Raw genomic sequence first — 13,450 nt, 5'->3', positions numbered from 1 at the left:
CCTTCCTTGGATGTTAGGAGCTTGGTAGCCACCCTAGAGGCGTGGCTAACTGTGGGCCACACACCCATGGGAAAACCAGTTTGGCCACCGGTTCCCCTCTCTGTTCATGCTACCAGACCATCTACCAGACCAAAGGGGCAGCCCTACGTGAGCGTGAATGACATTTGCCCTCCAAAGGTGGAGAAGTGTGGCTCACTGGTTAGAGGAGGCAGACCTGGAAGCAGAGGTCAGCCCGGGACCAGGGTTCAATTCCCGGCTCGGCGGGGTCTTGAGTCCTAAAATGTCCATGGACTCGACAATTCTCGCTCCGGTGCTTACTCGATTCACGAGTTCACACTCTGCGACTCTGGGCAATAGCTTGCTTAATCTCCACAACGGCCCCTCGCGGCGGGATGCCTGGCTTTCACCTTGCGGATACCCTGCCGGGGTTATCTCACAGGGGAATACCAGGACGGGTTCCCTAAGCAAGCGCTTAGAGACCGCTTGGTGATTTGCGCTATATAAATTCCTGTACATTTACATTTACATTTACATTCCTGTTTGAAGCTCGCGTTTTGGGCCAACACCCTGTTTGGCTTCCTGCATGGGTGAGATAACACCCCCCTCTGTATCCGGCCTCCATTGTTCCTGAGCCTAGGAGTTTTTTACCCAACTCGCCAGAAGAGCAGAAGGCTGTCTGGTGGTCAGCAACTGTGAAAGGCCATTGGATAAATTGGACAAAAGAGTGGCAACTTTCTTAAAGTGACATTGAATTTGACTTGGCTATGAAGTTGGGTTTAATGCCACAATTAATTCAATAACTTGAAATACCTATTTTAGTAGACCCATTCAGAAGTTATCCGGACTGAGGGGGTCAGTCGATAACTCTGTTTTAGCCAATGGAGCTACTACCTACTCCACAGAAACTACAACACCATTCAACCCAACTCATCTTCAGCCTAAAATAAATAAACCACATTCCCCATGCCGCATGGACACAAATACTTACAACAAAGGAACATTCGAACTTCAATGCCAACTCCATTCCTCATCGTGCACCTGGATATTTCAGTTGTTCTAACCCTTGCATCCAATTAGACACCTAAGGTCCAGGAGCATCCTAATAGAGGAATTGTGGCTCTTAATATGTTATGTTATATTATGTTATAAGGATTTGTACAGCACTCTAATTACCTGTGAGGGTAACCAGGTGCTCAGCAAGGTGGTAGACAGACTCCCTGAATGTTATTTGAAAAGCCAGGTCTTCAGCTTCTTGCCGAACTTGAGAAGCGAAATGGAGGCTCTGATGTGTGGTGGGAGGTTGTTTCAGCATTTGAGGGAGATGAAAGAAAAGGCGCACCTTCCTGCTCTGCTGCTGTGTATGCGGGGTACATATGCAAGTGAGCGCCCTGCCGAGTGCAGGTGTCTAGAGGGTTGAGGCCAGTGTAGGCGGGGGTTTAGGAATGCAGGACGATGTTGTGTAGTACTTTGTCCGAGTGCGTGAGGAGTTTGAGTGATAATGCCTAGTTGTATACAGAAGTTTTTTCGCTGCCCAGTAGGCACATAAGACTGTGCGTTTGCACACTGTATACCACAACTCTGCGGGCTTCAACATATGAGAAGCAAACAACATAACTGCATGTTTGTCACCGTACAGCTGGCAACTAACACAGGCAATACTTTGATCAGTAACCTGGGGCAGAACCCCAAGAGCTGACTGATTTGGCGAGAAAAGGGGGAAAGAGTCTTGTATTACAAACTGGGACTTGTTTTTGTCTAAGGTGCGGAATGATGACAACCGCTCCCCTGAACATACCCCTGATATACCTTCAATAGTTTGGGTAGTCGTCTATGGCCTGTGAGCAGCCTAAGTTCTTTCTCGACCTATGTGTTATTATTTTAGATGGTCATCACTGCTTGGGCTTTAACAATCCTTGACTAATATCTACCTCGATTGGTGCACGCTCCAAAGTCTTCTTCATGGATCAAATACATGCTTTACCCAGTTCTCCTGCCTCCCCACTGTTTCTCCCCTCCCCACTGTTTTGTATACATGTATGGTGGGTGCTCCCCAGGAACTTACAAAGACTAGGGTAACTAATTGACCCCTCATACAAGTGATCAGCCTGTATCTAAATGTTTTGTATATGTTCGGTTACTTCCTTTGTACTGCTGCTCTGTATTTTCAAGCAGATTGGAGCCAGAGTATTGTCAACTGCATGCTTCTTAACTGCAGATCAGCCTCTAAACATGAAACCAAACTAGCAGAAGCCATCCTCTCCCATGATATAGACATAGCATTCATAACGGAGACCTGGCTCAATAATCTCTCCTACCCCAGCATGGACATGCTGGTGCCTCCCAGATTCACAATGATCAACAAAGACAGGCAAGTGAAAAGAGGTGAGGGCATAGCAATCATCCACAAGAACAATATCTCCATCACTGAAACTTCCTCTTGTTCAACACAGCTCCTTTGAATGTCTCTCAGTCATCATCAAAACACACTACACCAGGCCTACACTTTGCCATCTTCTATACCACCCCCCAGGCAACTCCTCAGAATTCGGGGTTCACCTTTCCGACCTGATTGCCCATTGTTCACTCGGCAACTCGAACAACATAATTCTGGGCGAACTCAATCTAAGATGAAATGAAACAACCCACACATTCAAACCCTAAACAACCTACTACTATAAAACAATCTGACCCAACACTGCTCAGAAGAAACTCATCATAGAGGAGCAATCCTCATTCAATTATAGCCGAAAGCAATGCAATCTCCATCGACCACATCCTCCCCGTTGACTGTTCCGATCACCACATAGTTCTTTTTCACATCAACCATGCGATCTTGTCCAATCTAATCCCCAAGCAAGACCCCCCAAATGGGTCAGGAACACAGCCCAGATCCCTCAAGCTTACCTAGAAGAAGGAATTAGCTCACTCCTCCCCAATACCACTGACCACCTCTCAACTACCGAACTCACTTTTCTCTACAACTCCAATATGACGCGCACCCTGGATCACCTTGCCCCCATGAAATAAAAAAAAATCCAGGAACATTCCCTCCAGATCATGGTTCTCCTCTGACATCAATGATGAAAGAAGACAGCTAAGAGCAGCAGAAAGAATCTGGAGGAACAATCCCTCCGACCTCCATCGTGATCAACTCCAAGTAGCCCACAGGATGTACAAAAAGCACATTAAGAACAAAAAGACAGCTTTCTTCTGCTTTGCGCTAGATACAGCAAAAAAAGTCCCAAAGAGCTTTTCTATATCATCAGGAATCAAACCTCTAAACCTATACCCTCCTCAACACAGGCATCTAAAGAACGATGCAACAACTTTGACATCTTTTTCAATGACAAAATTGCCAAGATAGATCTCTCACTTGGCTCAAATCTCATCCCCGCCACCGAGATCAAATCGACCGAAACTCTTGTTAGCACCTCCTTGAACCCCTCAAAACATTGGTCCTCCTTCATTACCATCCAGGGAGCAGAGATAATCAAACTAATCTCCAATGCTAAATCCTCATCCAATGTCCTGGATCAGCTACCCCCTCACCTGGCCACAGACCTGTAGCTCGTCCTTGCTCCGCTATGGTGCAGGATCATTAACAGCTCACTGAGCTCTGGAATCGTACCTGACTGCCTCAAAGTAGGCCAAGTCAAGCCACTGCTGAAAAACCAGGGCTAGACACTGAGGATCTGAATAACTTCAGACCTGTATCGAACCTACCTCTTTTGTCCAAGTTCTTGGAAAGATGTGTACTCCCTCAGTTGACCCAACACTTGGATAACATCAATCTCCTAGATCCCCATCAATCGGGCTTTAGAAAAGGCTGCAGTACTGAATCCGCAATCCTCAATGTCATAGATGATCTACTCAAGTCACTTGACTCGGATCAATGCTGCCTTCTCATCCTCCTAGATTTATCGGCCGCATTTGATACAGTTGACCACAAATTGCTCATCAAGGTTCTACAAGAAAGGGCCGGTCTTCAGGAGACGGTCCTCCACTGGTTCTCTTACTTTCTCCACAACCGCTCACAAAGAATAAAAATTTAAAACTTCGAGTCCGACCTCCACCCCGTCATCAGGGGTGTTCCACAAGGGTCAGTGCTCTCCCCTCAGCTTTTCAACATTTACATTGAACCCCTCACCACTCTACTCAGGAAATCCAACATCCCCTTTCACTTATATGCAGACGACACGCAGCTCTATCTGGAAACCACTTCAAATGACGACATCCAGAGACTTAACACCACTCTCAAGGAGGTTCAACACTGGCTCACAAGTAATCACCTGTAACTCAACGAAGAGAAAACGGAAATACTCCTCATCTCCAACAAAGACGAAAACCCAGTAATCAAAGAATGGCTCAAAGCCATTGACGCCCTCAATGGTAACATCACCTTAGCAGAGTCGGTAAAATCTCTAGGGATCACCCTCGACCCGAAACTGGACATGAAGAAAAACATTACAAGACGTGCTAAAAGTGCCTTTCTCAACCTGAAACTACTATACAAAATAAAACCCTTCCTCCCACCCGAGGACCTTCAACAAGCCACCCAATGCGCTGGTGCTCTCCAGAATAGACATTGGGATTGCTGCCCTGACAGGGACAGCAAAATCTCACCTCGCCCCCTGAAGACAATCTTCAATGCAGCTGCCAGAATGGTTACGGGAACTAAGAAATTCGAACACATCTCTCCCGCTCTCAGAGAACTTAAATGGCTCCCAGTTGAGTTGCGAGCCAGCTTTAGAACAGCCTGCCTCACGCACAAAGCTCTGCACACAGGCAAACCGGAATACCTGGCCCCCAAACTTAAAAGGGCCGGCCAGTCCAGAAACCTCAGGAGCTGCAACTCTCTACTACTCATCCCGCTAAAAATTTGCAAGCAGAAAACCGCAGCCAAATCATTTTCTGGAAAAGCACCAAAAATCTGGAACTCCATCCCCCCCACATCAGAACAACCCCCTTGTTTCCAAAATTCTAGACACTACTCAAAGCCCTCGACCGCTCTTGAACGAACAGATAGAGCCAAGGAAGTTCCTTAGCCGACGTTCCACCTTACCTTAATTTGGGACCGATGACACTGATTCGGATCAAGAAAACTTTCTTTGTACGAACTAATTGCACAATGAATGCGCTCGGATGATCGTCTGGTTTGTCTTGCATGCTCCTCCCCTTTGCCCCTTAGCTTATGTACCTGTTCCCTACCCGACGCAATCCCTCATGTACTACCAATTACCTGTACCGTCTATTTGCACATAATTGTATATGCTGTAAAGTGCTCTGATAACCCTGGGTCCAGCCAGCGCTATATAAAACTCCTAACATAAATTAATACATTTTGTTTTCTCATTGGTCCTACTCTTTTTCTTCCTACAAATATTTTTTTCTCTAGGCTGAATCTCATACTTTTGTTGTGAATAATGTTTTAATGACTGTGGGAACCAAGTTATGCTCACTCAAGATTCTGTGTTTCAAAATTCCACAATCAAAATAAAAAACAATAAACATATTTAAAAAAACAGGTGCCAAATATAGTATGGGAGATCTTTATCAGGCCCCAGCAAAGCAGGTGTGTCAGCCAAAGCCTTTTTCAAGTACGCCATTGCTTAAGTGTGTTGGGAGCCAGTAGTGCATAGTTTGATTGGGCAGAAGTGTTGTGCTTCCACAAAAAAGTGCTTGCTCTCCACCAACTGTGATCATTTTATATATTTAGCCAGTTGGCTGAGCTTGAATTTTCAGGGACACATACATGACACTGTTATGACTCTCCTGCCACTTGGCCATGATTGTTCCACCCTTTGTTTTACCTTGTGATTATTTAACATACCTCATTTGTTCAATTGTGTTGTGTTATTCTTGCTTTCACCAATTTGTCAACAAAGTGTCTAAACTAACCACACCAAATACAAAGTGTATTGTCGTGTTCTATATTTCTCCCTTTCCACATTAGGTGGTTTTAATATTTTGTTGTGTAGTGTTTTTATGAATTTGTATTTGGATTTATGTCTTTTTACTGAGAATAAAAATGTATATTTTTACATAAATTAGGTTTTTCTTGTGTTGAGTACTTCCCAAACAATAAGTTGAAAATATGTATTTGAGTGAGAGCTTTTGACTGAATGAGGTGACAACTTGAATTGGAGACCACTTAACTTCCCAAAAGGAAAAAAATATTTTTTACTTGACAGTATATTGGAGCTCTATTTCCTTTTGGGTAATACTGAGCCCCTCTCTTTGGTTTAAGAAAGGATAGAAGACAACAGAAGAAAACAAAACAAGAAAGTCACGAGGAGTACTCCTCTTCTTCCGGGCTGTAGCAGTTGTGCCCTGCACGTCTGGTCAAGGCAAGGAGCGGGCTCCGGAATCCCCAAAAGAATCAGAAACAAATATGAGCACACGAGGGAAGGGAGTGAGGAAGCACACTGGTGCACAAGTGTACAAGGCGACGAGGGCGCTAAGCTGTGAGGAGTGGTAGTGAGGGGAGGGTTTATTTACACAATATACACGAGGAGGCCGTGAGCGGTAACGATGTCAACCCACCGGCTTCTCCCGCCTCCCGACCCGTCCCGAGAATCTGGCCCGTACCTGGGTCAGCCACGCTCCTCCAGGGGCGTGGCTCTGCGATACGTGGTCCCGGTGGCCTCCTGGCTTCAGCTCCAATACTCCTCGCGGGTCCTCTTCCTCCCGGCTGGATGGCTGCTCCGGTCATCTGGGGCTCCCCTCCCCGTCTCTGCTCCACAGTCCTTCTTCTTCCGCACTCTCGAGACGTACTCTGGTGTCCGCGCACACCTCGTTCTGCTTTCTGGGGCTCCTTATTGGAAGACAACTCATGACGTTACTGGAGGGGGTGGTACCTTCCCAGTTAAAGGGATCACTGACATAATATCGAGGGACATAATATCGACTATCAAAAATATCGTTGACAAAATATCGACAGACTGAATATCGACTTTGTATCTACAAACAGGTAAGTACAAAAATATCGAGTAAAAAATATCGTTTACAAAAATATAGTTTATAAAAATATCGACTTTATTAAAAACAATGTTACATTAAATTAATATTAAAAATGAATCACTAAAATATACTTAAAAATACTTAAATTACCTTATAATAATTAAATAATTAATGAAAGTTATAAAAAAAAATTTTACAATCACATTTGTTAAAACATATATATATAGTAACATAATATAATTAAATAATATCCAATATTATTACCGTAGGATAGCGGAAGTGTAAAAATGACTATTCCCACTCCAGAGAGTGCAACAGTAGGGAAAGCGTTGGATAGCGTAGGGGTAAAAATTACTATTCCCACTCCAAAGAGTGCAACAGTAGGGAAATCGTTGGATAGAGTAGGGGTAAAAATTAGTATTCCCACTCCAGTGGGTGCAACAGTAGAGAAAGCGTTGGATAGCATAGGGGTAAAAATTACTATTCCAACTCCAAAGAGTGCAACAGTATGGAAAGCGTTGGATAGCGTAGGGGTAAACATTACTATTCCCACTCCAAAGAGTGCAACAGTAGGGAAAGCGTTGGATAGCGTAGGGGTAAAAATTACTATTCCCACTCCAAAGAGTGCAACAGTAGGGAAAACGTTGGATAGCGTAGTGGTAAAAATTACTATTCCCACTCCAGTGAGTGCAACAGTAGGGAAAGCGTTGGATAGCGTAGGGGTAAAAATTACTATTCCCACTCCAGTGGGTGCAACAGTAGGGAAAGCGTTGGATAGCGTTGGGGTAAAAATTAATATTCCCACTCCAGTGAGTGCAACAGTAGGGAAAGCGTTGGATAGCGTAGATTTAACAATTACTATTCCCACTCCAGTGGGTGCAATAGTAGGGAAAGCGTTGGATAGCGTAGGGGTAAAAATTACTATTCCCACTCCAATGAGTGCAACAGTAGTGAAAGCGTTGGATAGCGTAGGGGTAAAAATTACTATTCCCACTCCAGAGAGTGCAACAGTAGGGAAAGTAAATACTTCTTATATTATGTAAAAAACATATAAATTAATATCTGTCAAAAATTAATTATAAGTAATTACCAATTTAATATAATATAATAATTAATCAATTGAAATTCCAAATTACAATTAATTGTTACTATTTGTTATCTATTCAAATTAATTACAAATTAACAATTAATTAATTAACAATTAAAAATTAATAAACAATTAATTCAAATTAAATACAATTAAATAAATTGAAATATTTAATTAATTATGAATAAATTACTTCCCACCCTATTCCCCTATAAACTCACAACACGCTACAGAAAATAAATTATTAAAATTAACATAAGTAGCAATTAATCAATTAAATAAAATTAATTGGCAATTAAATATTAAATATTTACCCATAAAAAATTAACAATTAACTCTAAAAATATACCAATAAATATTTTTACATATTTAATTAATTATAAATAAATTACTTCCCACCCAATTCCCCTATAAACCCACAACCCGCTACAGAAAATAAATTAGTAAAATTAACATAATTAGCAATTAATCAATTAATTAACATTAATTGCCAATTAAAATTTATTTAATTACCAAATATAAATTAATTAACAATGAATTAAAAATGAATACCAATATATAAATGTACATATTTAATTAATTATAATTAAATTACTTCCCACCCTATTCCCCTATAAACCCACAACCCGCTACAGAATTAAATTACGCAAAAATTAAAAAAACAAAATTCATTAATTTAAATAAATTATAACATAAATACACACTTTTCACACATATAATAACATAAACACTATAAAAAATTCGATATTATTAAAAATTCGATAATTTTAATAACCTATATTATATACTTCGATATTTTAACTTTCTATATTTTTAACATTTGATATTACATTACTTACCTTCAAAACGATATTTTTTATGTCTATATTCTGTCCATTCGATATTTTGTCCAGACTATATTTTGGACTCGATATTATGTCCATTCGATATTTTGTAGTCGATATTATGTCTGTTTACCCAGTTAAAGGGACCGTCATCGTAACCAGACAGCTCCATATTTGATGCCGGCCACGTAACTTCCTGGTAAGAAGAAAACATAGGGGCTGAAAGTTCCCGGGCTTCGCACTAGTCACCCCATTGGCCTGTTGTTTCCCTGCCGCCCTCATGACAAATATATAAATAAATACATTGTACTAGAGTGTGACAGTTTTGTTTCTGAAATAAAATGACACAAGGTGGTCACAAAACATTGAGTGGTGTCCAGGTTCTGGTTGACTGGTGGGAATCAATTCTTCATAAACCAATTATTTCTTAAACCAGCAAAGCTCTTCTGCAGAGTTTTCTATCAGAGATAAGGGGGACTCATAATAAATGTTATTCAGGGCCACTGCAAATATGAGACGGGGAGGACCAAATTATGTAGTAGAGTTGCCTAAATTATTCAGGAAGAAAAGGCAAATTATGCAGTATAATGCAGCACATTTTGTGATAATATTACTTCTTTACTCATTTTTACACTGACAGGCAGACTGCTCAGACAGTTTCACACTATTAGTACTAGTTTAACATCCAAATAGAGCAATAAGCAACAGAAAGGGGACCAGTCAATGTTTTCAAAGGGCCTTCCACTGTGTGGCAACATGTGTTGCTACATTTCTAGTAACTGTTGATCCATTTGAGCTAGAAACAATTTTTGGGATAAAATCTGCAGATTATGAATTGAATGATGGATTATGTGGCAAATACAGAAAATGCATAGTTATACGAATAAAGCAGTGGCCACAAAATTACGTAATTCCAGTGAACTGTCGGAGGGATGGGTGCAAACAAAATCTAGGAGGCCGGATGAGGTGCTCAGTTTTATTATATTTCTCTATACCAGAATGAATGAAAAATAAACGTTTCTCTTTTGTTTTAATGTTCTTTCATTTCTTCTTCTGTGTCTTTTCCTATGTCCTCAAGGTTTATGATGTTTCTGAGCAGTTCTGTCTCTTTTTTATGTCCCGTTGCTACTTGGCTTAGTTGTTCATTTACTGTCCTCTCTCTCTTCTTCTCATTTATTTTCTTTACAGGTTCTTGTGCCGAAGGCAGACATACCCTTGGAGGCTCGGAAGAAAAAAAGCGAGAAGGCGGGGAGTACCCAGGGATTTCTTTGAGTTTGCCAGGATAGACCACTACCACAATGAGAACATGCCCGGAAAATGTAACTCTTTAGCGAGGTAAGGAGAGGCTGGGAAGGGATAAACCAAAAGAAAGAAGAATAATGTACACACATAGAGTTTTCCCTTTTTCCTCTTCTCTTGTTATCTTTGCTCACATAGGGAACACTTTTCTTTAGAGGTTGAATCTAGAGTTGTTGCTTATCCATAATGGTGGTGGGTTGTGTTTAACATAAAGTTAGGAAGAAAGGAAATCAAAATGGTAATAAATTGCTTCTTTTCTGAAGATTAATGCAGCAGTTGCGTGGTCAGGACTGGTTGGGTCCGTTTACTATAACTTATAAGATCGTGCCCTCACAAGAGCTATGTGACGGATTGGCAGCTTTCTTTCAGGAAAAGATAGGATCGTTGAAGGCCTAATACCTGATATTCCTTTGGTCAGCACCGTAGGGACGAATCAGGAACACTCAACCTAAATGAAACTGGGAATACTGGGGCTGAGTCACGGAGGCAGGAAATAACCCTTGACCATTGGGAACTGCCTTCGGAAGAAGAGTTTGTCAAGGTACCAATGGGGGTCTCCTCTGGCTCACCGCTGGACCCAATCCCCTAAAAACTCTGGAAAGAGCTGGGTCCCGAGGTTTTTCCACTGCTTCGCCAGCTATGTAATCAATCATAGTGGAGTGGTTCCTCCCTGTTGAAAGGTGCCGGTGGTCTCACCCCTCCTGAAAAAACCTTCATTGGATCCCAACTGTCTTAAGAACTATAGGACAATCTCTCTACTGCCATATCCAGTGAAGATAGCTGAGCGCTTGGTCAGCCGAGCACTCTCGGGCTTTCTGGAAGGCAAAAATAAGTTGGGGGACGAACAGTTTGGCTTCCGACCAGGACATGGGACCGAGACAGCACTGGTTACCATGTTGGACAATCTTCGGATGCTGGCAGACAGGGGACAATCCGCGACTCTGATCCTGTTGGACCTGTCCGGCGCGTTCAACACGGTAAACCACGTCACCCTGTTGACGAGACTGGAGGAGGTGGGGTGACTAGCACTGCTCTGCGATGGTTCCAGTCTTACTTAGATAGACGGCAGGCCGTTGCCCTACCCCCCTTTCAGTCAGACTTTATTAACAACAGGCATGGGGTACCGCAGGGGTCATCAATAAGCACAATTTTATTTAATGTGTATATGCGGCCGCTTATGAATGTCATCAAAGCCCTTAATATTAGTGTGGTTAACTATGCCGATGACACGCAATTGATAGTGTCCCTGGATGGTGATAAGGTAGACCCCCAAGATACTTTTCACAGGTGTATGCTGGAAATGGTGCTGTGGTTAAGAGACAATGCATTGCAATTTAACAGCGACAAAACAGAGATTCTGCACTGTGGGGTGGGCAGAGTGCCATCAGTTCTGCCATCGGACTTCTGGCTTTTTCCCACGGATGGCCCTCTGGTACCTGTGAGCATGGTGCGTAATCTGGGGTTCAGTTTTAATGATAAGCTTAACCTAGAATCGCATGTCAATAAAGTAGTCAGGAACTGTTATATGCTCATTAAAGGACTTCGGAAGGTACTACCACTGTTACCTCCTCAGACCAGAGGCACAGTGGTCAGGAATATCATCCTTAGCTGCCTGGATTACTGTAATGCTCTGCTGCTGGAATCCCCAAGGTATCTGATATCTAGAATCCAGGCGGCAGCAGCAAAGCTAGTCTTAAGGAGAACGCGCGGATCATCAACTTCCCAGGCATTAGCTGAGCTACACTGGCTCCCGGTGAGCCAAAGGATATTGTTCAAGTCGCTGTGTATTGCCTTTAAGGCACTTTACGGTACCGGGCCCAAGCCACTTCAGGGTAGGTTTGGCTGGTATGCCCCTGCACGAAACTTGCGATCTTCAGCAGCTAGTCTGGCAACCATCCCGAGGATCCACAATGGGTGGAAGAGCGTTTGGAGTGGGAGCTGCTCGTCTGTGGAATAGCCTCCCCTTGGACCTGAGGCAAACACATGAGCTGCTGTTGTTTCGGTAGAAAGTTAAGACCTGGCTTTTCTCCAGAGTGTAACTGGCATGATTCCAACTTTACAGTGTCTTAGCGCCAGGATGCCCATAGGGTTGAAGTGCGCTCTGTAAATGTGGAATACATACTATTTTGTAAGGGAGAGATGCAATGTTAGTTTATATTTCCCACCCTCTTCCCTTACAATATCGCTCACCGCGATAGCAGGGCTGTAACTCAGGCCCCAGCAGCCCAGTGGTGCGGGGGGGGGGGGGTACCCTAGCTCCAAGGGGCTCCCTCGTCACAGCACTCTGGCCGGAGAGCTCCTGATTGAGCCTGGAGGGGACCTCTCTAAGAACCATGCAGGGAGGCCCCCTCACTTTTCTTTACGCCAGTGCGCGATAGCCGCAACTCTCCTGAGTTGCGGCGGCTCTGTACCGGCTCTCCTGAGGGGTCCACCACTCTTCTGACCAGCTCTCCGATGCGTCATCTTCTGGGTCTTCTCTTGCCTGGAACCGACGTATGATCTCCTCCTCCTCCACAGCTCCCGGTGTCTTGTTCCTATCTTCACTCTGTTTCTTGGCGATCTCACCGACTTCCTGCTTCAGCTCGTCGTCCTGGAAACGCGCCTCTTTCTCGAAGGGGTCCTCCTCTTCAAGCCCGTCCGAGACAGCTGATTGGCTCTCCAGTGAGGCGGACTCACTGTCAACCTGCATATGGGAGGTCAAAGGTTTAACCCTTTGGAAACTTCCCCTTTTCTTTTAATGCCATCACTATGTTATGGCATCTGGGAAGGCAGCACCAGGTATGTGTCGATGTTCAGGACGCGTCTCTCTCCCACATGGACCCAACATTATTTTCCAATATTCTGGCTTGTCTGTGCCCCCCTGGAAAAATCTACACCAAGGTACCATTCAGTTTGGTTTCTGTGCAGCCTCTATCTAGAGTTTTCCTAGTCTAGCTATTGAAAGAGACTTTGTGTGTCAGGGTTGAGGTCAAATTGTTTCAGGGGGAAGTTGAACACAAGCTTGAGTCACCCCTTGCTCTTTTCTTTTTCTTTATACATTTATATATTGTTTTTATATAGCTCAGACTCCACCCCTCTAGCTTTCAGCACACCGTATTGGGTGTTTCAGTAACATGAGTAGAAGAAGCAGATGGTGAAACAAATTCAGAGTGATGTAAAATGTGTTTGCAATAACAGAAGTAAGAGAATCAGTCAGTACTTTCTAAAAAAAGAAAGTACCTGTACCCAACTATTCACCCTAAAATACATTTATTAGGGGGGGTTTGACACCACAACCACT

At 43.2% G+C, this 13,450-nt stretch overlaps 1 protein-coding gene and 1 long non-coding RNA gene across 1 annotated transcript in view; one reads left to right on the top strand and one right to left on the bottom strand.

The window, feature by feature from the left end:
* Positions 1-13,450, top strand: part of LOC144824486 (uncharacterized) — a 365,120-nt gene that overhangs the window by 35,289 nt on the left and 316,381 nt on the right. Inside the window, exon 2 of the long non-coding RNA XR_013608979.1 lies at positions 10,060-10,206. This is a non-coding gene — a long non-coding RNA (uncharacterized LOC144824486). The remainder of the gene's footprint in view (positions 1-10,059; positions 10,207-13,450) is intronic.
* Positions 1-13,450, bottom strand: part of NPTXR (neuronal pentraxin receptor) — a 244,917-nt gene that overhangs the window by 187,037 nt on the left and 44,430 nt on the right.

The sequence above is a fragment of the Lissotriton helveticus genome, chromosome 1_1, assembly GCF_964261635.1.
Source record: "Lissotriton helveticus chromosome 1_1, aLisHel1.1, whole genome shotgun sequence".
In the NCBI taxonomy this organism is placed as follows: Eukaryota; Metazoa; Chordata; class Amphibia; order Caudata; family Salamandridae; genus Lissotriton; species Lissotriton helveticus.
The sequence above is the reverse complement of the archived record's forward strand: the minus strand, read 5'-3'. Positions and strand labels throughout refer to the sequence as shown.